Consider the following 24,919-nt stretch of genomic DNA (forward strand, 5'->3'; position numbering starts at 1 on the left):
TCCTGCATCGGGCTCCCAGCTCCACGTGGAATCTGCTTCTCTCTCTGCCCTTCTCCTCACTCATGCTCTCTCTCACTGTCTCTCTCTCAAATAAATAAATAAAATCTTAAAAAAAAAAAGAATTTAGCAGCCTGCCGTATTCAGTCCTCAAGGGAACCACCTTCTGGGCTAAAGGTGAAGGTTTTTCTGCTTCTATCCCTCATCATAATGACCCAAACTCCTTTGCATACAAATAGATGGCCCATTTCTATTTTTTAAAAATAAACTTCCATATTCTGTTCTATTTCATCATGATGATTTTCTAGCTCCTTTGTGCTGATACAGACATGTATTAGTGCAACAGCCAAAAACGATGAGTCATTTGACAGTGAACCAGATGTGGAGAGGTAATCTGCATGTCTTTACTAACAGAGCGCATCCAAATAACCATACTCACTTTGTATTTTCCTTTCATGGTGTCGTCGCCAGCAGAGGCCTGGAAATATCCCGCATCCAACCACCGAGGACGACTGTGTTCTGCGACATCAAGAATCTGGCACACGCGCACGGTGCAGTACAAATTGCTTCCATCTTATTTTTAATTCCCATATAGATTACGAAACACTTCATTAAACAGGGGAGGAGGCTCTGTTTATGCAAAATATTCTAATTCAAGGACGGAACCGCCGCACATAGTAGATGGCCTAGAATACAATTTCAGTTTCAAACACTTGAAAGTGGGGCAAGGGGGCCTCTTTTCTTGCTGGGAGCACCCCTTCCAACCTTGCTACACCACTATATTGAATTTCCTCAAAGCAAGGGAAAACAAAAGCCTTTTATATTGCCATGTATTTTTAAACCAATAGCTTCTTTTGCATAGTTCCACTTATTGTGTAACTAAGAAGAAAAAAGACTATTCATACGGAGAAGAAAAAAATTTTTTTTAAAGATTTTATTTATTTATTTGACAGACAGAGATCACAAGTAGGCAGAGAGGCAGGCAGAGAGAGAGGAGGAAGCAGGCTCCCCACTGAGCAGACAGCCCGATGTGGGGCTCAATCCCAGGACCCTGGGATCATGACCTGAGCCTAAAGTAGAGGCTTTAACCCACTGAGCCACCCAGGTGTCCCTGGAGAGGAAAATTCTTTTGAAAATGTTGTTGCAAACCTTGTAAAATACAGCATATGATGCAAAAAAGTTTCCTTTTCAATTAAAAAACAAAACAACAACAACAACAACAAAAAAACCGGATTAAATCTTAATATAGGCACTCTAATTTAGGATGTTCTACATGAAATCTATGTATGAGGTTTCAGTGAAGTGAAAAATATCCTGCAGAGTTGGAAATATACCTTTATATTCTGTTCATATTGTGGCATCTTTGAAGACACAACAGGTAGAAAATGGAAGCATGCATTTCAAAAAAAGTGATCTTGGGCAACTTTGACCTTCACACAGGTTGAAATTTGACTTGCTCTACTGTTATTAATGGGTTCAGGCAAATTCAAGTCCTTACAACATTTATGTATGTCACCTGATAGAATAAATATTCAAAGACAAAAATTAATCATATAAATACAAATTAAAAGCTCTCTGTCTTAATCTCCTTATTTAAAAAAATCTTCTCGTAGCTAGAGGCACATTGTTAAAAATTGTAACCTTGGGACGCCCGGGTGGCTCAGTTGGTTGGACGGCTGCCTTCGGCTCAGGTCATGGTCTCGGAGTCCCGGGATCGAGTCCCGCATCGGGCTCGCAGCTCCATGGGGAGTCTGCTTCTCCCTCTGACCTTCTCCTCGCTCATGCTCTCTCACTGTCTCTCTCTCAAATAAATAAATAAAATATTTAAAAAAAAATTGTAACCTTGGGTACAGAAACCTTGACCTTTACCTGGTAACAACTCATAATACTTATACAAGGAACCTGAGGCACGGTCTGTAAATCTTTTATTATGTTGACAAATCAACCTGAAAAATATTTAGCAACTTTACTCACACTTGCTAATGACATCTTTCAGAGAGATAAGCCAAAGTGGCTTACAGATCATACCATTATTCCTGTAGGTAGTATTTTTGAAGTATCACTGAATTTTATCGCTTGGTTCTTTCTAATTAGGTGAGGTCTGAAGGGACCTGCACTACTTCCAATCTCTATTTTAGTTTTCTTAATAAATAAATGACCAGACTTGTCATTTTAAACATTGGGTGAACTTTTAATTCTATAGTTTTAATTTTAAGTGTAGTGATTTGTATTGAGAAACTTAAGAGAGAAGGCAATTAACAGGCTCTTAAAAATTACATTTTTCTTTATTTTGTTTTGTTTTGTTAAGTAAACTCTGTACCCAACATGGGGCTACAACTCGTGAACCCCAAATCAAGAGTCCTGGTGCTCCACCAAATGAGCCAGCCAGCGGTCCCCTTTTCCAGAGTTTTTATTTGGGGTACTCATTAAATGGCTGTATTACTGGGGAGTGTCACCTTCTAATTCCATTCATTCAGCTCATTCTGGGAGGCAGGAAGCAGCACCTTTCGCTGAAAGGTTTTTGAAGCCTCACTCCAAGGCAGTAGTTAGGTAGCACCATAATATTGCTATGACGTGTGGCATTTAAAAACACATTTCCACAATTGTTCATCCATTTGGCTCTTAGATTTTTTAAAATTTTATTTTATTTTATTTTTTTTTTTTTTAAAGATTTTATTTATTTATTTGACAGACAGAAATCACAAGTAGGCAGAGAGGAAAGCAGAGAGAGAGAGAGAGGAGGAAGCAGGCTCCCTGCTGAGCAGAGAGCCCGATGTGGGACTCGATCCCAGGACCCTGAGATCATGACCTGAGCCGAAGGCAGCGGCTTAACCCACTGAGCCACCCAGGCGCCCCTATTTTATTTTATTTTTAAAGATTTTATTTATTTATTTGACAGAGAGATCACAAGTAGGCAGAGAGGCAGGCAGAGAGGGGGAAGCAGGCTCCCTGCTGAGCGGACAACCTGATGAAGGGCTCGATCCCAGAACTGTGAGATCATGACCTGAGCCGAAGGCAGAGGCTTTAACCCACTGAGCCACCCAGGCACCCTAAATTTTATTTTTAAGTCATCTCTACACACAATATGGGACTCAGACTCTGGGATCATGACCAGAGCTGAAGGCAGACTCTTAAGAACTGAGCCACCCAGATGCCCCTCCTCCATTGGATTCTTACAACAATCCTGAAATAGTGAAAACAGATGCTGTTGTCCTGTTTTCTAAAGTTCCAGAAGTAAATGAACATATCCAAGGACACAGAGCTCTAAGTGGTAGAAGCAAGTTTTGAACTCCAAATCTCAATATTAGAGCTTAGGGTAAAATGTTCTAGATTTTTTGGGGGGAGGGGCCTATTATTATTATCATTATTATTGAAGTATAATTGGCTTGTAACATTAATTTCAGGTATACAACATAATGATTTGATATTTGTATAAATTGTGAAATTCTCATCACAATAAAAACCAGATCCTTTAATAAGTAAACTCTTACTGCTACCAGCACTCCCCATTCCTCACCAAACCCTACTACTGCTGGGCCCAAGTGGTGGCTTTCTGGGTCCCAAGGAAATGTAGGAAAGATAAGCCAGTCTAAGCTCACGATGCTCACCGGCATCTTAGCAGCTTGGTATATACAGTTACAGCTTTACCTCGAAGGAGTAAACTCTAGTCAAGTTTAAATATATTAGCACCATCTGTTACCCAATTCCCTCCTGTCCTCCTTAGCAACCTTAGCAACCCACATGCCAAAGAAGCAGAAGTTTATCAGGAAAGATTACAAGGAAGTGCCAACAAAATGCAGCCTCCGTTCCTAGTTCCAAAGTTACCTCCAGGTCTTGGCGGGTGCTCACTTTCCTGCTGTCTGGCATCTTGTGACATTCAGCTCTTGCTCATGAGCCCTGGAAAAGTCCCAGACGGATCCCAACACTCCCAGCATTTGGCACCAAAGGTCCCATTTGGATCTTTCCATGATTTTCCCAATATCCAGCCCTTGTAGATAAGAATAACGCTAACAGCGGCGGCCTGGGTGGCTCAGTGGGTTAAAGCCTCTGCCTTCGGCTCAGGTCATGATCTCAGGGTCCTGGGATCGAGTCCCGCATCGAGCTCTCTGCTCAGCAGGGAGCCTGCTTCCTCCTCTCTCTCTCTGCCTACCTCTCTGCCTACTTGTGATCTCTGCCTGTCAAATAAATAAATAAAATCTTAAAAAAAAAAACAAACTTAAGCTTAAAAAAAAAGAAGAATGCTAACATTACACAAATGCTACTGGTAAATAATAAGGGAGAGAGAGAGAGAATGGGAGAGAGAAAGATGTCTGTTCTAATAGACTGCATAGATTTCAAAAAAGATTGCTAATGATCACTTAATGGCCCTTGTGATTATAGTGAGAAGCAAATAAAATTAGCTGAGTATTTTTCTGATGCCAGGCAGTGTGCCAAGAGCTTTACATGCATGAGATCGTGAAATCCTTATAGTCATTTCATGAGAAAAATATTTTTATCCCCATTTTACAGATGAGAAAAACGGAGATCCAGAAAGTCACAGCGGTTGGCTCAAGCTCACTTCATTTGCGAATTATGGGGCTGAAATTTTCACCAAGGCTGAGCGTGGCATTTAGGTCGTAAAAGCATTGTTTAAGGACACAAAGGAAGGACATATGGGCCAAAGGGTGATAGAAATAACCACTGACTTCTTTCCTTAAGCCTAAACCTGATTCATTTATATAAAGCTTCTATGATTTGATAGGAAACATGTGCGGCTGAATCATGGATGGGCCCTCATTTTGTTAGCATTGGGCAGTTGATCAAAGTATTTGTCGTACTGAAATATAAGTAATGCCCCCAAAGAGGATCCTTTTCTGCTTTTTGCAAAGCAGATGCAAGGAGAGCCAGCGCCAGGGTTTAGACTGCTGGAAAGTAGTTTCTCTGCACTGCAGACGTGGATTAAAAATAGATTGATTCATTATTATTTTTATGCAACATATTTATCTGTATTTGTGCTTTACTACAGTGAAAGGGGGGCACAAACACTTCTCATAGGAGGCCTTATTTTAGGGGTTAAAAGGCTCCCCTGCACAAGTTACTTCTCCATTCGTTTTTGACCGGTGGTATTGACACTCCGCGCTATGCTGTTCGTTTCATTTCTGCGACTTGTTTATTTTATAACTGGAAGTTTGTACCTCTTCATGCCTTGTCCCTGTGTCACCCATGCCCTCACCCACCTCCACTCCAGCAGCCGCCAGTTTGTTCTCTGTATCCGAGTCTGTCTTTCGGGGGTTAGTCCCTTCCACTTACTTTGAATGCCGAGGTGGGGAGAAGCGTCCTGCAGTGCTGTGATTAGATCACAACCCGTGATTCTGAGCTTCACAGCTGCTTCTCGTATTTTCCTCCTCTTCTCAGGTGGGACACGATGGCTAGACTGAGCGGCAGCTGGGGATTTCTTTTCTCCCATTTGGAAGGCTCCGTGGAGTTGGCTATTTCTCCTTCGCTACGTCTCTTGGGCTCTGATAAAACCCCAGCAGGTTAGGCTCCGGTCAAAGAGTTTCTCCTGAGGGCAGACCTTGCTAAGAAGGGAATGATCTGATATATTTCCATTCTTTTAGGTTTTTGTTTTGTTTTTTTAAGATTTTTATTTATTTGTGACAGAAAGAGCACAAGCAAAGGGAACAGCAGGCAGAGGGAGAAGCAGGCTCCCTGCTCAGTAAGGAGCCTGATGTGGGACTCAATCCCAGGACCCTGGGATCATGGCCTGAGCCGAAAGCAGACACTTAACTGACTGAGTCATCCAGGCGTCCCAGGTTTTTGTTTTCGTTTTCTTTTCTTTTTTTTTTTTTTTTAAAGATTTTATTTATTTATTTGACAGGCAGAGATCACAAGTAGGCAGAGAGGCAGGCAGAGAGAGAGAGGAGGAAGCAGGCTCCCCACTGAGCAGAGAGCCCGATGCGGGGCTCGATCCCAGGACCCTGGGACCATGACCTGAGCCGAAGGCAGAGGCTTTAACCCACTGAGCCACCCAGGTGCCCCTTGTTTTCGTTTTCATTTAGATTTATTTATTTGAGAGAGAGAGAACATGATGTGGGGAGAAGCCAAGAGAGAGGGAGAGAACCCAAGCAGATTCCCCACTTAGCAGGGAGCCCGTCACAGGGCTTGATCTCATGACCTGAGCCAAAATCAAGAATTGGACATTCAACTGACTGAGCCCCCCAGACGCCCCTTTTAGGTTTTGTTTTTATTTTTACTTTTTGTTTTTTAAAGATCTTTATTTATTTATTTATTTGACAGGCAGAGATCATGAGTAGGCAGAGAGGCAGGCAGAGAGAGAGAGAGGAGAAAACAGGCTCCCTGGTGAGCAGAGAGCTCGATGCGGGGCTTGATCCCAGGACCCCGGGATCATGACCTGAGCCGAAGGCAGAGACCACTGAGCCACCCAGGCGCCCCTTAGGTTTTATTTTTAAGTAAGTCTCTGCACTGAAGGTAGGACTCAAACCTACAACCCCGAGGTCCAGAGTCCCACACTCTACTGACTGAGCCAGCCAGGTCCCCTGATCTAATGTTGTTTCAAAATAGTTCCTTTTCCCCTCTCCATGCCAGAGCTCCAGGACATCAAACATGGAAGGATGGGGTCCTCCTGATAACTGAGTTCCCTGAAGTTTGTGTCTCTCGGACTGGTCCACACTGAGCCTCCAGTAATGCATCAGTGACAGACAGCTCCAGTTTCCTTTCCGGACACTGGTTCCCATGGAGGCATCTGCTTTGGTAAGTCTCGGTGTCTGTCAGTCTCTTCAGTTCGGGGGGTGGGGAGGAGCAGTTTGGCCAGTGGCTTTCCTTCTCTAGGGAGTCAAAAAAGAATTGTTGATTTTTCAGTTGGTTCAGCTTTTTACTTTTTGTTAGGATGGATGGCGATTTCTTAGCTTCTTAGATGCAGTACTGGGAAGCGAAAGTTCTCACACATCTTTTATTTTTATTTATTTATTTATTTATAAAGATTTTATTTATTTATTTGACAGAGAGAGATCACAAGTAAGCGGAGAGGCAGGCAGAGAGAGAGGAAGGGAAACAGGCTCCCTGCTGAGCAGAGAGCCCGATGCGGGACTCGATCCCAGACCCTGGGATCATGACCTGAGCTGAAGGCAGCGGCTTAAGCCACTGAGCCACCCAGGCGCCCCTGACACATCTTTTAGAAACGAGAAATACTGAGTCGAAAACCCCTTCCTTTTCTTCCTTTTGTCTGTAGACTGACAGCAGCTATAATTATCAGTGGAAGATTTAATTCATGGAGGAATCTGTATGTATATAAGGTAATCTCAATATGAAACCTATTTTACGTATGTTAGATGCCGTGATTTGAGACATTACAGTGTAGTAGTAATCCGCATGTACCGGGGTTTGCCGTGTATGACCTGTATGGTCTTGAGCAAGAGATCAGCCTATTTGAGTTCTTTTTATTTTATTTTATTTTATTTTATTTTATTTTATTTTATTTTATTTTATTTTATTTTATTTTATTTTATTTTAAGATTTTATTTATTTCTTTGACAAAGAGAGCATAAGCAGGGGGAACCGTAGAGGGAGAGAAGCAGGCTCTCTGGTGAGCAGGGAGCCCAATATGGGACTTGATCCCAGGACCCTGGGATCATGACCTGAGCCGAAGGCAGACAGTTAACCAGCTGAGCCACCTAGCACCCTAAACTTATAATGTAAATATTTTAAATAAATATGTAGCATAAGTAGAATGGAATAGAAAAATATAAAATGTATTGTAAGAAGGATAATAACGCCTATCTGCAGAAAAGGGTTCGAAGACATAGCATAGACACACACAGCAGTCCTGAGATTGCTGTCCTTTCAAAGGTCTGCTTGGAAGCTTGGCCCTTGGTTGGGGATTTGGATTTGGGAAGGATTCCCACCATTGTCTCATTAAGAGTTGCTTACTGGGCTGAAATTGAGCAAGTGATATAGTTTATGCCAAATACCTGATGTCCCTCTTTCTTTTTTTCTTATTTTTTAAAAGATTTTATTTATTTATTTGACAGAGAGAGACATAATCAGGGAGGGAACACAAGCAGGGGGAGTGGGAGAGGGAGAAGCAGGCTTCCTGCCAAGCAGGGAGCCCACTGTGGAGCTCAGTCCCAGGACTCTGGGATCGTGACCTGAGTCCAAGGCAGACGTTTAATGACTGAAACACCCAGGTGCCCCAAACACCTGATTTCCTCCGGGGAGTCTAGAATTTGAGACATGCTAAGCAAAGAGTGCCTATCTAAGCAGTCTCCCATAAAAATCTTGGGCATTGGGCGCCTGGGTGGCTCAGTGGGTTAAAGCCTCTGCCTTTAGGTTCATGATCCCCTGGTCCTGGGATCGAGCCCTGCATCGGGCTCTCTGCTAGGCTGGGAGCCTGCTTCCCTTCCACTCTCTCTGTCTGCCTCTCTGCCTGCTTGTGATCTCTGTCTGTCAAATAAATAAAATTTATAAATAAATAAAATATATATTAAAAAAAAGTCTTGGGCACGGAGTCTTCCAGTGAGGCTTCCCTGCCAGATAACATGTCACATGCATTGTCCCAACTCATTCCTGGAGGAATTACACATGTCCTGTGTGACTGTACTGGGAGAAAACTCTTAGAAGCTCATGGTTTCTTCTAAACTCCACCCATTACAACTTCTCCCAATGCTGATTTTTCTTCGTAGCTACTTACTATCATAAATCCTAGCCATGAGTGTGACAGTATGCTGTATCTCATGCAAATCATTCCCTAGCAAATCATTAAGACTGGGGGTGGCCTTGTAGATCCCTCACACAACCTTACTTTACTAGATTTTTCTAGTAAATACTAGATTATACTTTGCATAATCTTATAGTAGTAAATAAACTCTAATACACTGTAGCTTGAAGTATTATTTATCTCATGAAAATCACATGAATTTGAATCTTATGCTAAAGGATATAGAACAGGAAAACGGCCCTAACCTAACTTGAACTTTTCTGAACACTTTGCAAGTGGACTCCCCTAAAATAATTACCACTTAAGTACTAAGCCTTTTTTTTTTTAAGATTTTATTTATTTATTTGACAGATTACAAGCAGGCAGAGAGGCAGGCGGAGAGAGAGGAGGAAGCAGGCTCCCCGCTGTGCAGAAAGCCTGATGCGGGGCTCAATCCCAGCACCCTGGAATCACAACCTGAGCCGAAGGCAGAGACTTTAATCCACTGAGCCACCCAGGCGCCCCAAGTACTAAGCCTTTATGTATAGTAGAAAATGGGACACTTAGGACACTGTATTAATACTGGGACCCTTCTGCTAGCCTTGAGTTAATGAAAACTTTAGGAATTCCAGCCAGATAGACATTCAGATATCTTTTCTGAGTGTGTGTGTGGTGGTGGGAAATGGAGCATTGCACCATTCTGAGCCTTTGAGAAAATAATTTGCTCTAGCCACTTCCTCTGCTTTAAAATAATGTAATGTATTAATAGCTGATGAGAACCCATTTGAGATCAAGAAATGAAGACAACAGGATGTACTTTTTTGTTTTCAAGGTAGAACTCTGATGCCTGGCTGATCAACTAGAAAGTTTGATATTTGCATGCCTCAGGAGGAAAAAAAGATCCTAGATGGTTTTGGGGTTGTATTTTCGAGTTTTATTTACCCAGGCTGGGTCCCTCCATGCAAACCAAACTATTTCTGCTGGGTCCTACAGATTTCAACCGCCTTCACTGTCATGTTTATCAAACATAGATGAAAACTTGAAGGCATATGTATTTTTTTGGTTACTGCTACAGTTCTTATACTCAGGGATGGGCAAGACTGCCAGGTTTGTGTAGGATCCTATGCGGGAAAGCACTCTGTTTTTAGGTCCAGGTGACCACTTAGGCCATGTGGGCCGGCAGACCCCACGGTGTGGGAGCTCTCAATGGTTGGAAGAGATGCTGGATAGATTTGTGGCCAGTCTCAGTGGGAATCACAATTCAGGGCTTTGGGGATGGAGAGCGAGGCCACGTTCTCTGCAGTAGAGAAATGACTCCTGCCATTATGTCAAGCTCTGGTCAGGACAGATGGCAGGCCTGTCCATTGGTCACCGAGTGATCATACAGTAAAACTTCTCATCATGAACCGGGGCGAGTCTACCGAGTCATAACTAAGGGGGTCCTAGCGCAATCCTTTATAAAAGGAAGGTGCTACACCCAGAACTGACAATCAGCAGGACCCGAGGGTACAAGTACGCTGCATGGGCAGGATCCCAGGCCCCTCCCACCGCCCACCCCGTGGTACCCAACACTGTTGCCCCAGGGCTCCTCCTGAGCTCACGCTTATGGCTGTATGGGCCTCCTGCATGACCAACCGAAGAAGGAGAAAAGAGTCGAGTTTGATCGGCAGATGAGTCCAACCTGCATGTGGATGCAGTCTAACAATGGATGGGATCTTCTTCTTCTTATTTTTTTAAAAAATATTTTTATATATTTATTTGACAGAGAGAGAGAGAGAGCACAAGTGGGGGAGCAGCGGGCAGAGGGAGAGGGAGAAGCAGTCTCCCCACCGAGTAAGGAGCCTGACGCGAGGCTCGATCCCAAAACCCTGGGATCATGACTTAAGCCAAAGGCAGACACTTCATTGACTGAGCCACCCAGGGGCCCAGGATGGTATCTTTTCTAGAGCCCTCTTAGCTGTGTTAAAAGACGATGACAAGGGAAAATCCTCTCAGTGGCTAGAGCTTTGCGTGGTATAGTTGTACAGAAGAGATGCAGCCTGAGGTTAGAGTATATATGAACTCCTGGGGAGTGGCAGATGGCCTGGCCAGTTGACCCAGGGGTCTGGAAGGAAAAAGGAGAATGCAAGGCTGCAGGAAAGGAGGTCTGGCATAGGGGCCATGAGCAGTACTATAGGAGTAGGAATGAAACGTCTCAAATGTTAACATCTTTAAGAGAGCATCTACAGAAAAGGCAGCAAACAACCAGGCAGACAAAATGACCCGGTCCGTTGACTGACGGCCAGCCACTGTCATTGGCCCTGTCACTGCTGGTGTGGTAGACACGTGAATCAAGTGTCTGTGGTAGTGGGGACAGAGGCTATGCAGGGAACAAGCATTAGTGACTTCCACTTACCAAGACCGCTGCGGATGAATGTCCCACTTCCAGCAACAGACCTTAAGGAAGAAGTTGAGTATCTTGGGCTCCTTTTATCCTAGAAGGACCAGCAGTTTATTCTCAGGAATAGGTATATCTTCTGAGCCTGGGATTGGCTTTCCCTCCATCAGGAGCCTCAGCCCGCACCACTCTCTGAGGGCTTAGGAAGTGTTTCATTCACTGGTGTGGGATCCCTTGTAACATTGTATCAGCCCAGGGACTGGGACTCACTTCCCAGCCTAGGAAATGTGGGAGTGGGTCTGTGAGCACTGCCCCCTCACACAGCATACCCCCCGGAAGCTGCCGTGCTGACCAAGAGACAAGCTGTCCGAGGCACAGCCTGAGGACCAGCTCAGAGACACTACCTGGGGAGGACGGCCAGTGTTGGGATTCTCCCCTGGGACTTGCCATACAGGCCACACTGCATCTCTGACCCTGTGGGGTCTGGAAGAGCACGTAGCCTAGTGACAGGGTTGCTGGTGTCACAGCGTGGACTTCAGGCAGACCTGTGTCCTGCTATGGGCCTCACTCAAGCCTGGAAGCCTTTCTTGTCACCCAGTATGTGGTTCCAAGTCTTCCCTCTTGCCGTGTGATGTGCTGTCTTTGGAACCCAAAGAGGTCCAGAAGGCACTGTGTCTCCTTCGTGGTAGAAGATGCGAAATAAAACATCCCTTCAGATATTTTATATCTGATATAGATCTCCCTTTCAGATGAAGCTTCGGCAAGCTTCTCACCCTCGGGAGCACATATGTCTTACCAAGACCTCTGATGTCATCCAGTCCGATCAAAACAGTGTCGCCAGGGTCATAGATTAATGGGATGTTCTGTGGACCATCAAGATGATCTAGATCTCTTTGGACTGGATTGTGGCAGAGGAAGGAGAGTTAGTACAACACAGAGGGAAAATGGTAAATGTGTATTGTTGTCTGTTACATGGGAATTCAAGCTGTTTCTGGTCCTTTTCTTTTTTTTTTTTTTTTAAAAGATTTTTATTTATTCATTTGAGAGAGAAAGAGAGCACGAGAAGGGGAGAGAGGCAGAGGGAAAGCAGACTCTCCACTGAGCAGAGAGCCCGATGTGGCGCTCGATCCCAGGAACCTGGGATTACGACCCGAGCTGAAGGCAGACACCCAACCATCTGAGCCACCCAGGTGCCCCTGGTCCTTATTTTCTGATTGGAATAGAGAAGAACACATCTTTGATTCAAAGAATCAAAATCAAATTCCATTGTCCCAATCATTGATGCTGTTTACAATAATTTACATAGAGAAAAGTTCAGAGTGCTGGAGAACAGTGATTGTTCTCTGGGGTATCCACAGATGGCCTCTACCATGTCTGCACAGATGGTACACGGTGCGGCACAGGGGTCACTGCTGGGATATGGCTTTCTGGGCAAAGTGCGTATTTGGCCAGAGAGGGCAATACGAGCTAGAAATACAAGGGTTAGACGTTTGGTAACCACATCCGAAGCTGAAGAAGAATGTGAACCGGAATGTTTATAGACGTGGTATAAAAATGATCAAGTATAAGAGCACCCGGGTGGCTCAGTCAGTTAAGCGTCTGCTGTCAGCTCGGGTCATGATCCTGGGGTTCTGGGATCGAGCCCCGCATCGAGCTCCCTGCTCGGCGGGGAACCTGCTTCTCCCTCTGCTCCTCCCCCTGCTTTTTCCTGCCCCCTCTCTCTCACTCTCTTCTTTCTCTCTTTCAAATAAATAAATAAAATCTTCTTTAAAAAATGATTAAGTAGGGGCACCTGGGTGGCTCAGTGGCTTAAAGCCTCTGCCTTCGGCTCCGGTCATGATCTCAGGGTCTTGGGATCGAGCCCTGCTTTGGGGGGTCTCTGCTCAGCAGGGAGCCTGCTTCCCCCCCTTCTCTCTGCCTGCCTCTCTGCCTACCTGTGATTTCTGTCTGTCAAATAAATAAATAAAAATCTTAAAAAAAAATTCCTTATTTAAATTCAATTTAGTTAACATATACTATATTATTAATTTCAATGGTAGAATTTAGTGATTCATCGGTTGCATATAACACCCGGTGTTTGTTGCATCACGTGCCCTCCTTAATGCCCATCCCCCGGTTACCCTCTCCCCCCCCCCCACCTCCCCTCCAGCAACCCTCAGTTCGTTCCCTTGAGTTCAGTGTCTCTTGTGGTTTGCCTCCCCCTCTTTTTTCCTCTTACTTAATTGTTCCTTCCCTTCCCCTAGGTTCATCTATTTTGTTTCTTAAATTCCACATATGAGTGAAGTCATATGGTGCTTGCCTTTCTCTGACTGACTTATTTTGCTTAGCATAATACCCTCTAGTTCCATCCACATTGTTGGAAATGGCAAGATTTGATTCTTTTTGATGGCTTGTGGAAAGACATCTTGACACTCTTCCAGACTGGAGGAAGACAGACCCCAACTGTTATCTCAATTACCTTTTCAGAGTGGGGTCTTACTGGTTTAGACCTCCGGGTTGAGACTGTGTCAGATTAGCATCTGTGCTTACAACTGATATTGCTGGGGACCAGTGTCCAACAGAAACACTGTTAGGAATGTCTACTGGCAGGTCCTCTACAGTCTGTGTGCCTGAGACCATATTAATCTCGATCTAAGATAGTACACCTCACCTGGCAGGTGCGATCCGGCTACTCCTTGGTTGAGTTTGGTGTAGTCTATAATCCTCCCACCAGATTCATTCTATAGGTGCCAGACTGGTGAATTAATGGAAATATGATGGAGACCAAACCCTTAAATCTTTTAGCTGCTGGGATGCAATGTTGTTTGTTGCTTAACAAGGAGGTATGGGCCACATCTGCAGCCTCACACACCACCACACAATTTTCACATACCAGCAGGGGGTCCTACAATTCAAAGCAATTCTGACACTATCTACCTGGAGATAGTGTCATAGTCCACAGGTTAAAGACTCAGTCCTGCAAGACTGTCTCTCCCCCCTCCCCACATCAGATACCAGTCACAAGTCAGCTTGTCACCTAGGCTTCGGATTGGCCAACTATAGATCATAGTTTCCCAAGACCCTCCTTGGGTTAAATTTAGGTTTGATTAATTTACTAGACCCTCAAAGGTAGGTTTGATTACTTTGCTAGAGGGGATCACAGAACTCAAAAGAAACATTTTACTTACTGGATTACTGGTTTATTATAAAGGAATATAATTTAGGAGCAGCTAGATCCAAGAGATGCAGAGGACAAGGTACGGGGCAAGGGAGGAGGTGGGGCTTCCATGCTTTCTCTAGAGCAAGTCACTCTCCCCAGTTCTCCATATGTTCACCAACCTGGAAGCTCTCTGACCCTGTCTTTTGGGTTTTCATGGAAGCTTCTTTACATAGGAATGACTGATTAAATTACTGACCATTGATTCAGCCTCCACCCCTTCTCCTTTCCCCAGAGATCAGGTATCCACCTGGGATTGAAAGTCCCAGCCGTGTAGGCATATGGTTGGTTCCCCAGATAACCAGCCCCCCCGTCCTTAGGTTCAGTCTTTAAGACGCCTTATTAATACATCCAGAGACACTGTTGTCACTCTCGTCACTTAGGAAATTCCAAGGGCTTTAGAAGTTCTGTGCCAGAAATGGGGACAAAGACCAAATATATATTATTATAAATCACGATACCATAGCCTCCATTAGCTGGGAGACTGCTGTCTCATTTCCAGGGCCTATCAGCCGGCTGTTGGCAAGATACTGGCAGAATGAATTGGTCTGAAGCATTCAGTTTGATCCAGTAATTTCTGTGTCTATGTTCTCTTTCCTGGGGCCACCCAAAATTACCAGTACCATGTGGAAAGGGAAAAATACGCGTTCTCTTTTCCCTTCTCTGCTTTCACATTTACCCTCCTCTGTCTCTTTTCCACGTAGCAGCTAGAATGACCCATCATAAAATAGAAGTCAGATCACAATACTGCCCTTCTTCCAGGGGCTTCCCAGGACTCTTGGAAGGCAATGCATGGTCCCTCCTGTGGCCTCCAAGCCTTGGCATGGTTCGACACCGGCTTACCTCCTGGGCTTTGCTCCGTCATCTTGCCTGTTCACCTCTCTCCAACCGCCCTGGCCTCTTAGCTGTTTCTAACACATGGAGCACATTCCCTCTCCAGGGCTTTTGCATTTCCTGTTCTGTTTTCCTGGAAAACTCTTTCCCCAGATGCTCGCATGGCTTGTTCCTTCACTCCATTCTGGCATCCGTTCAAGTGTCTTTTTGTCAGCCAAGCCTTCCCTAACTCTCCTGTCATAAAACCTTCCCATTGCTCTTTTTCTCTTTCCTCTACTGTATTTTTCTTTCTGGCACTTAGTCCACTGTTACATTTTATCCTATAATCAATCGCTTGTTTGCTGGTTTATTGTCTTCTTGCCGCACCTCAACAAGAAAGCACGTTCCATGTGGCAGGCTTTGTTTCGTCCTTTGTTATGACTCCCAGCTCCTGGGAGCAAGGCTGGCGTGCAGCGGAAACTCAGTATAGATCTGTTGCATAAATACATGCATGCTTGGTTGTCTTTCTTTCTTTTTCTTTGTGAGGAATCATGGACTCTGATCCTTAATTCGCCACTTGGGACTGTGGTGAATTATTGATTTCGAAAGGCATCATTTTAACTCATTGTTTTAACTCAGAAAAATATACTATCTTCCATCCCCTTCCTTCCTAATTTTAAGTGCTGCTTACTGTAGCTACATTCAAGGTAGCAAGATCCTCTATGTCAAAGAGAAATACAAGGGCTGGACCTCTAAAGCTTTTACGGTGTGTTCTGCGTGTCATTGCCAGGTCTGGTCCTCTCTTACTACAGGCAGACGTGCGAGTTCTCAACATGGACTTGGTGAGCCTCGATGAAATTCATGGGTGGGATTCTGGGGGCTCAAGCATCTCCTGAAATAGAGCCAGAATCGGGGGTTCATATTTCTGGATTTTGCAGGGGCCCCACAGGGTACCCCAGAGGGTAAGAACTCCTCAGAGAGTGGTGGATGTTGGTCTTCACCGTGCTTTCCTCCAGGCTCTGTTGCTATTTAATGGGCAGAGATTGCAGGAGTAGCAGAGACCTTCTCCCTTCTCTTCCTGAGGACGGCGGAGTAACTTGAAGAAAGTACAGCCACTGTGAAAGTTGACTATAAACACTAAAGAATGAAAACCTAGATCAATCTAGCTGTTCAACCCTCCTCCCAGCTGACTCTAGTTCTTTATGGAATGGTATGCCACGCACATTCACACGTATTAAAGTCTGTCCATCTATTCATCTGCCTGTCTGTCCATCTGTCCATCTGTCTGTCCATCCATCTGCCCATCCACCCACCCACACATCCATCTGTCCGTCTGTCCGTCCATCCGTCCATCCAAAAAATTTCCCACAACATGTCATTTTCACATGAGTGAGACATACTTTGTTTTGTTTTCAGATTCTGATCTCAGTAACATAATTCCACTTTCAAATAAGCTTTCTTCCCTGTTAGTGCAATTCTGATCTTCAATATTAAGAATAACATCTCCCTGGGTGGCTCAGTGGGTTAAGCCTCTGCCTTCCGCTCGGGTCGTGGTCTCAGAGTCCTGGGATCGAGCCCCACACCGGGCTCTCAGCTCAGCGGGGAGCCTGCTTCCCCCCCCCCCCCCGCCTGCCTCTCTACTTGTGATCTCTGTCAAATGAATAAATAAATAATCTAAAAAAAAAAAAAGTCTCCAGCCAGTAACAATTCCATAGCATTGTTCCACACACTTTGAGACATGGTTAATATTTGCTGGTCAAAGTGAAAATGAAAAGAAGATACTTGCTGCTTCTTACGAATAAAAATAACTATTTTTCTTGTTTAATGAAATAATAATTGATATAAAATTCACACTTTACTAAAGATAAGATAGTCAATTGAAATAAATTCTAGGCCATCCATTGCTAGTGATATTTTGGAATATTTATTTTCAGATTTTTTTCAGTTCCCACACACACCTGAACTCATTTACTTTAAAAAGGGGAGATTCTACTAAAGATGATATTTGAGAGTTTGCTTTGCCATTTCATGTATAATGGGCATGTTTCATTAAATAGACTTTTGCATTATTAGTTAATGGTTATAGAGAGTCTAATATATTGATGAAAAAATTTTTAAAAACCACTCATAATAAAATTATTTTTTAAATTTAATTTATATTATATTTTAAAGTAGGCTTCATGCCCAATGTGGGGCTTGAACTTATGACCCTCACATTAGGTATTTCATCCTCTACTGACAACCAGCCAGACAACCTGCCCCCCCAAACTTTTTTTAAAAAACTTTTTATTTTAAGATTTTAATTATTTATTTATTTGTCAGAGAGAGAGAGCGGGGGAGAGAATACAGGCAGAGAGGTAGGCAAAGACAGAGAGAATCAGGCTCCCCTCTGAGCAAGGAGCCCGATGTGGGACTCAATCCCAGGACCCCGGGATCATGACCTGAGCCGAAGGCAGAGGCTTAACCCACTGAGCACCTCCAGCATGCCTTAATAATAACTTCTGAAAAATTTGCCTAATGGGAAAAAACTCTCCCATTGATGGGCATTGGGATCATCCCCCACCCCCATTATTACTTTTTAAAATAAAGATATTTATTTATTTATTTATTTGACAGACGGAGATCACAGGTAGGCAGAGAGGCAGGCAGAGAGAGAGGAGGAAGCAGGCTCCCCACCAAGCAGAGAGCCGGATGCTGGGCCCGATCCCAGGACTCTGGGATCATGACCTGAGCCGAAGGCAGAGGCTTTAACCCACTGAGCCACCCAGATGCCCCTCATCCCCCACCCCCCATTATTATAAACACTATTGGGGGAACATCCTTGTACAAACACCCATGTACACTAGTCTGAGTATTTCTGTAAGATACAGTCTGGGTTTTGATTTTTTTTTTTTTTTCTGTAAAATATCAGTTGCTTGGATAATCTCTAAGGTTCTTCCTATCTCAAGAATTTGGAAGGTATTTTAAATTGTAATTTGATCTTCTTATTTTTGTATAAACATATCTTATATATCCCAGATTAAAAAAAAATTATATATATACATATATATAGTGCATATATGTATATATATATATATGCTATTTTTTTAAGGCTTTTGTTTGCTGTCTTTTGTTTTGTTTCGTTTTGTAAAGAGGCCTCCATACTCAGTGTGGTGCTTGAACTCATGACCCTGAGATCCAAAGCCACATGCTCCAGGAACTGAGCCAGCCAGGCACCCCTGTTTGACATTTATTTATTTATTTAAATATTTTATTTATTTACTTGAGAGAGAGCGAGTGAGCATGAACAGGGGGAGAGGCAGAGGGAAAGAGAAAAGGAGAAGCATATTCTCTGCTGAGCAGGGAGCCTGATCCCCGGCTAGATCCCAGGACGCTGGGATCATGACCTGAGCTGAAGGCAGATGCTTAACCAACTGAGCCACCCAAGTGCCCCTGTTTTAAAGTAGAAAAATAAAATAAATTAAAAATAAATTAACTAAATTAAAATAAAAGAAACCAAAACTTGAGATCACTAGGGATTCCCTTAGTAGTATGTTTTATTGCCAAATTATTATAGTCACCAGTTAATCTTTTCACCTAGTTTAAAATCCGATACTGTTGTGTAAATTTATTTAACTGATTCCATTCACCACTGAGGCCTCTCTGAATCTTCTCTGGGAGAATAATTTTTTTAATACATACTTTCAAGGTTTAGCAGTTCAGTTTTTCTCTTCTCCTGTAAATGTAATTCTAGCTCTTGAAAAAGAGAGAGGTTGCATTGCTGAAATTTTTCAAATTATAATTAAAGAGCATTCGTAGGTTTTCTGCCTGAATTAGGGGAAATTATACACAACAACTGGACTGTACTCTTCGTTGTTCATGTCCTGAATGACAGAGAAAGGCTAACCGGGCTGTTCCAGGTTAGGAGAAACTAAAAAGAGGCAGCAGCCACATGCAATGCACAAAGTTTTGATCCTGAATTCTGGATTGGAGTAAGATACTATAAAGGACATTGTTGGGCCAATTGGCAAAGTGAGTAGGGACTGGATATGCTAACAATTCCTGAATTTGATAATTGTGTTGTTTTGCTATAAAGTCCTCATTCCCATGAGATCTATGCTGAAGTATTTAAGGTTAAAAGGGAATGATGTCTGCTGTTTATCTTCAAATGGTCCAGAAAAAAGTACATATAATTGTGTAGATAGAAAGAGTGGTGAGCAAACATGACAAAGTGTTCACACCTGATGAATCTGGGTGAAGGGTCCACAGGGTCCTCATACTGTTATTTATTTATAAGACAGAGAGACACACAGCAAGAGAGGGAACACAAGCAGGGGGAGTGGGAGAGGGAGAAGCAGGCCTCCCTTCGAGCAGGGAGCCCAATGTGGGGCCCTATCCCAGGACCCTAGGATCATGACCTGAGCCAAAGGCAGATGCCTAATGACTGAGCCACCCAGGTATACCTCCTCACACTATCTTTGCAACTTCTGTAAATTTGGTTGGTTTCAAAAAGCAAAAAGGAAAAAAAAAAAATCTTTCAGAGCGCCATTTTCTTTTATGAGGAATTTTTCACATTCTATGTATTGGGCTACTATTTGTAATCTGCAGGGTGTGATCAAAGATAATTACAGGTGTAAAATTTCAGTCAGATAGAAGATGAGGCCTCTTACTCCATTTATGTTTCACACCAAAGTTTCTTTTCTTTTTAAGTTTATTTATTTAAGTAATCTCTACCCCTGATGTGGGGCTCAAACTTACGACCTTGAGATCAAGACTCACTTGCTCCTTCAACTGAGCCCCCCAGGTGCCCCACCCATCAAATTTTCTATGCACTGAAAAGCAGGCAAGGAAAATGTCAAAATACAAAAAAATTAAAAAGACAAAGATGCTTAACTGTAAAAGGAAGAATGAGTCACTGTTTGTCTCAACAGATTTTTTAAAGTAATTATGAAAAATATAAACATCAAGAAAAATAGAATAATAATATAAACACCTATGTGTATATCCATAACCTAGAGTAAACAATCGTCAGTATATCCTCACATATGCTTAAAAAATTATTTTTTGTTAACATATTTCATTTTATTTATTATTTATGTATTAGGTTTTTTGCTAGCATATATATATATATTTTTTTAGATTTTATTTATCTGTAAGAGAAAGAGCACAAGCAGGGGGAGGAGCAGGCAGGAGGAGAAGCAGGCTTCCTGCTGGGCAAGAATCCCCTTGTGGGACTCACACATTCCCAAAACCCTGGGATCATGACCTGGGCTGAAGGCAGACATTTAAGCCACTGAGCACCCAAGTGCCAGCTAACGTATTTTACAGATGTCATGGGGAAGCTCTAAAAAGAAGAATATTTTTCTTTATAACTACAATACCATCATCATCCCTGCCAAGATTAGCAATAATTCCTTCATGTTCCCTAATTCCTAGTCTATATTCAAAATTTTGCATTTGATTCCCCAATACCCCTTTCATTGAGTCATTCCAATGAGGGTGGGGTCAAGAACCACAGGGGGCACTTAGTGTGTATTTGAAGTCTCTTTTCATCTAGAACTGTCTTCTTCCTTTCTGTGGTTTATAACTTTTTCCCTCTTGTGACCAGCAAATGTAATGGGGGGCGGGGAAGAGAGATGATGAGTAAGAAGTTTGAATAATGCCTCGTCTTCTATATTACATGGGTTCACTATGCATAGTATCTAATTGAAAAACCAGAGATTTTTTTTAATCCCTCGGAGACAAAGTGAATACTATTTTGAGCCCTGTTTACCGTCTCCTTGAACCTCACTCACTGTTCTCCTCTGTACTCTGGGGTTAATACCAGCGCTTGTCCTGTCTGTCCCGCAGGTGTGTTAGGAGGACGCAACGAGACGGCGTCCGGGAAAGCGTTCTGTTCCCTGATGCGCAGGTAAGTCCGCCCGGCTTTATCATTTCCTCCAGCAGACTGAGCTCGCAGGAGATGTTAAATCTAAATGCGGTTCGAGGCAGAGGGAAACAAAGGAAGAATCAAGTTCTGTTAGGACCCGTGAAGTCTCTGTTCCCCTTTCTCCTCAAAATCCAAACCTCAAGCCTGAATCCGCAGTAATAACCCTTAAAACTAAAGGGTGAACTGTGGTCGGTGCGTTCCCGCCTCCCCCCATCGCCCCCATCGACGCCCCGCCCCCCATTCCCCCATCCCCCTCCATCCCCCCCCACCCCCCCCCACCCCCACCCCCAGCCGCTGCGGGGCCAGGAAGCGAGGGGCGGCGGCCGAGCGCGGCTCCGGGCCGCAGGGCGCCGGGGGCACAAACAGCGGGGCCCGGGGCGCTCGCACCCACGCCCTTTCCGCCCTCGGTGCGTCAGCGCCCCCCTCCGCGCCGCCGACACTGTCGTTTCCTGCGGCGGCCGCGAGCCGACGACGGACGGATGGGCCGTGCTGGCACGCTGGTGACACCTAGGGTCTGGCTCCGGGAAACGCCTGCGCTTGGCGGCGGGCGTCCCCCGGCGGGTGCTCGCGGGTGTGAGCCGCGCCCCGGCCGACCCGGTCCCAGCGAGGCGCGCGCGGCGCCAGGGCCGCCCCTGGCGTCGGCATCTACTGCTTCTCCTTCGAAAGCGAGCGCTTCTGTCTGTCTTGGTGGAAGCCCTTGAGCGGCTCACGCTAGACGGAAAGTATGAGCCCGTGGGCGCCCTGTGCCCGACGCGACGTCGAGGTCATGGACTCCAGCAAACTAATAGGCAAATGTCTTCCCACTGTTGCTTACATGCACTTAGTGCGATGGTTAAAAGCAGGACTTCGGGGTGGAAATTTCTGGCACCTGCTCGTGGTCATCACCCCCCTCCCCCCCAAAACCACTTAGCTGCTCCTTAGTTCCCTCATCTGTAAAACATGGAGACCTGCGGTATCTACCTCATAGGGCTGGGGGCTCTGCAGAGTTCATATATATCTCTAAATCCCACACGGCAGCTCCTGGCACGTAGGAAGCATTATGTTAGTGTTGCTCTTTGCACGGAGATGTGTAGCCTCTGCACAAACACCTCCAGAGATGGAGGCCTCCCGAGCTCACCAAGCCAGCCGTGTGGTCTTTGCCGGCTCTCAGCCATCTCAGCCCATTGTACAGACCGGGGGCAGTGCCAACATTTACTGGGCCCTGGGGGAGATGTTTTGCGTGTGGTGTGTTCTGTGTGGAATTCTGTCTCTCCACTTGTGTTGTTTTACATGTGATATTCCTGTGAAGACCAGAGAGTTGGGGGAGCTTGCCTAGAGTCAAACCACGATTACATGTTCCAGTCAGAATTTGAACTTGGTCCTCTCCAGCTCCAGTGTCTTCGAAAATTGGCAGAGAAGTTACTTTTCCATTGAGACTTCAGTTTCTCACAGTGGCTGGTGCATCATAAATCTTCCAATGGTAGGAATTAATTTATATTAATACTTTATATGCTGCCAAAGTCCTTTTGAACCATCCCTTCCTCCTCCTCTGCCTCCTCCTTCTTCTTTTTTTTCTTTCTGAGGCATGCTGCTTACAGCTCTTTTCCTTTACTTGGTTTTACCTGTGTACAGTAGCAGTAGAGCGGTCTTGCCTCTGGACACCTGTGTCCCACAAAAACAATGAGAAGCATTGACGAGGGTTCCCTTTGAAGTTACTTTCACCTGTAGTACAGAAACTTCAATTAAAAAAATTTTTTTAACCTTTTTATTTTTTTTCGGTTTTATTTATCTGACAGAGAGAGATCACAAGTAGACAGAGGCAGGCAGAGAGAGAGGGAAGCAGACTCCCTGCTGAGCGGAGAGACCCATGCGGGGCTTGATCCCAGCACCCTGAGATCATGACCTGAGCCGAAGGCAGAAGCTTAACCCACTGAGCCACCCAGGCGCCCCCTACTTTCTTTAATATTGGGAGATGGCCCAAAGGTGATGAAAAAAGTGGGACTTATTTACTTTCCCTGAGCCTCAGTTTCTTTACCGTGAAATGAGGAGAATTGTACACAACAGTGGTTGGAAATCTGAGATACTGTGTTACTTGTCTGAAATAGACTAAATATGTGTGTGCATTAAATCACTTCATTATTATTTTTTAAGATATTTATTTATTTGAGAGAGAGAGAGAGAGAGAGAGCATGAGTGGGGGAGTAACAGAGGGAGAGAGAGAAGCAGACTCCCCACTGAACAGGGAGCCCGAGGGCCGACTCTATCCCGCAACCCTGAGATCAGGACCTGAGCGGAAACCAAGTCAGATGCTTAACTGACTGAGACACCCAGGTGCCCCAATAATATTAAATAACTTTAACCATATGCATATGTGTACCAGGTACTCTTTTAAATGCTTCACATTTATTGACTCATTTATTGTCATAATCTCTCTATAGGGGTGTGTGCTATGATTAGTCCCATTTTACAGATAAGGAAATGGAGGCCCAGAGAGCTGAAGTACGTTGCCCAAAGTCACACAGCTAATAGGTGGTATTGCTGAGACTTGATCTGAAGCAGTGTGGCTCCAGAACCCTTGCTTACCCTGGGTCTCTCCTTGGTGGCTGTTTTTATATCCGCGAGACTGAGAGAGGAACAAGACTTGAATGGTTCAGAAGGTAAACAGGAGCTTTCAAACAGAACGTAGAGTCTGATCTTTGACCTGCAGTATTATCCACTACTTTAAATAATTTCCTACAGCTTGAAATTCAGTCTTTCAGGTTCACAGTCTAGCCTCAGAAGGTGCTTCCTCTCTCCTGACAACGACGCCCCTTCTCTTTAGCCCCCTACCCACTGCCTTTCTATGCCTCATTGTGTGGTTCTCACCAGCACACACTTGTTTTCTTTCTTCAACACACCCCTCGTTAGTTTCTTTCACTGGTTCAAGCTGTAGCTTACAAAGAAGTTTTTTCATACAAGTGTGATTGTCTCGGTATAGTTTGCTTTCTAGCATTATACCACCCTACATCAGTAGGCTAACCTGGGAAATCATACTTTCAACGCAAATCACAAAGGGGTAGTTTCCTTAGCATATATAGAGCTTTTACAAATCAATGACAAAGAAAACAGCCCAGCAGCAAAATGAGCAAAGGTTCTGAATAGACAAGTCACAGAAGAGGAACTACACTTGACTCTTGTCCATGTGATGATTATGATGACCCTAATAGATGCCGGAGTGATGGTATTTTTCCTATGGCAAAAACAGGTACATATCTATATGCACCTTTTTTTAATTAAAAGATTAAAAAATCTGTTGCTTGTTTTCAGCTAAGCAACATTTAAAAAAAAAGATTTTATTTATTTATTTGACAGAGATCACAAGTAGACAGAGAGGGAGGTAGAGAGAGAGAGAGGCTCCCTGCTGAGCAGAGAGTCAGATGCGGGACTCGATCCCAGGATGCTGAGATCATGATCTGAGCCGAAGGCAGCGGTTTAACCCACTGAGCCACCCAGGCACCCAGTGATTTTTTAAAATATATCTCCATTAAGCAAAGAATCTTTCCAGGAAATTTTTGAACCTTTATGGCTTCTTTTTATGATTTATTTAGTACCCAGATAAGGCCAGTCCAAGCAGAAATTATAAAAACGTTCACCGCTGGCCTCTCCTGGGTCCATGGTATTCCAAGCCTGGATTCCCCATCCTCAGGGCTTCCCCTACCTTGGTCCTTCCTTTTTTGCCATTATAATGTATCTTCCTTTTCAAATTTTTGTTCTTAGGATTCACATCCTTTAGGTTGTTAATTACTACTATCTTTGTATTCTCTGACCGTGTAATCTTAAATACCCCTTCCCCCGCCTCAACCCCAGCAACTTGTGCAAATGCTTTTTTTTTTTTTAAAGGTTTTAAAAAAAATTTAATTGTTTGAGACAGCGAGTGAGCAAGAGAGGAGAGAGTAAGCACAAGCAGGGGAGGAACAG

The 24,919-nt window shown here is 44.1% G+C and overlaps 1 long non-coding RNA gene across 1 annotated transcript; it reads left to right on the forward strand.

Annotated features, from left to right (window-relative positions):
* Positions 1-131: 131 nt before the first annotated feature.
* Positions 132-21,189, forward strand: LOC116570117. The gene is made up of 4 exons (XR_004277288.1): positions 132-553; positions 6,583-6,747; positions 7,226-7,289; positions 20,905-21,189. It is a non-coding gene; the product is annotated as an uncharacterized LOC116570117 (long non-coding RNA).
* Positions 21,190-24,919: the final 3,730 nt, after the last annotated feature.

This window comes from Mustela erminea, chromosome 12, assembly GCF_009829155.1.
Source record: "Mustela erminea isolate mMusErm1 chromosome 12, mMusErm1.Pri, whole genome shotgun sequence".
NCBI lineage: Eukaryota > Metazoa > Chordata > Mammalia > Carnivora > Mustelidae > Mustela > Mustela erminea.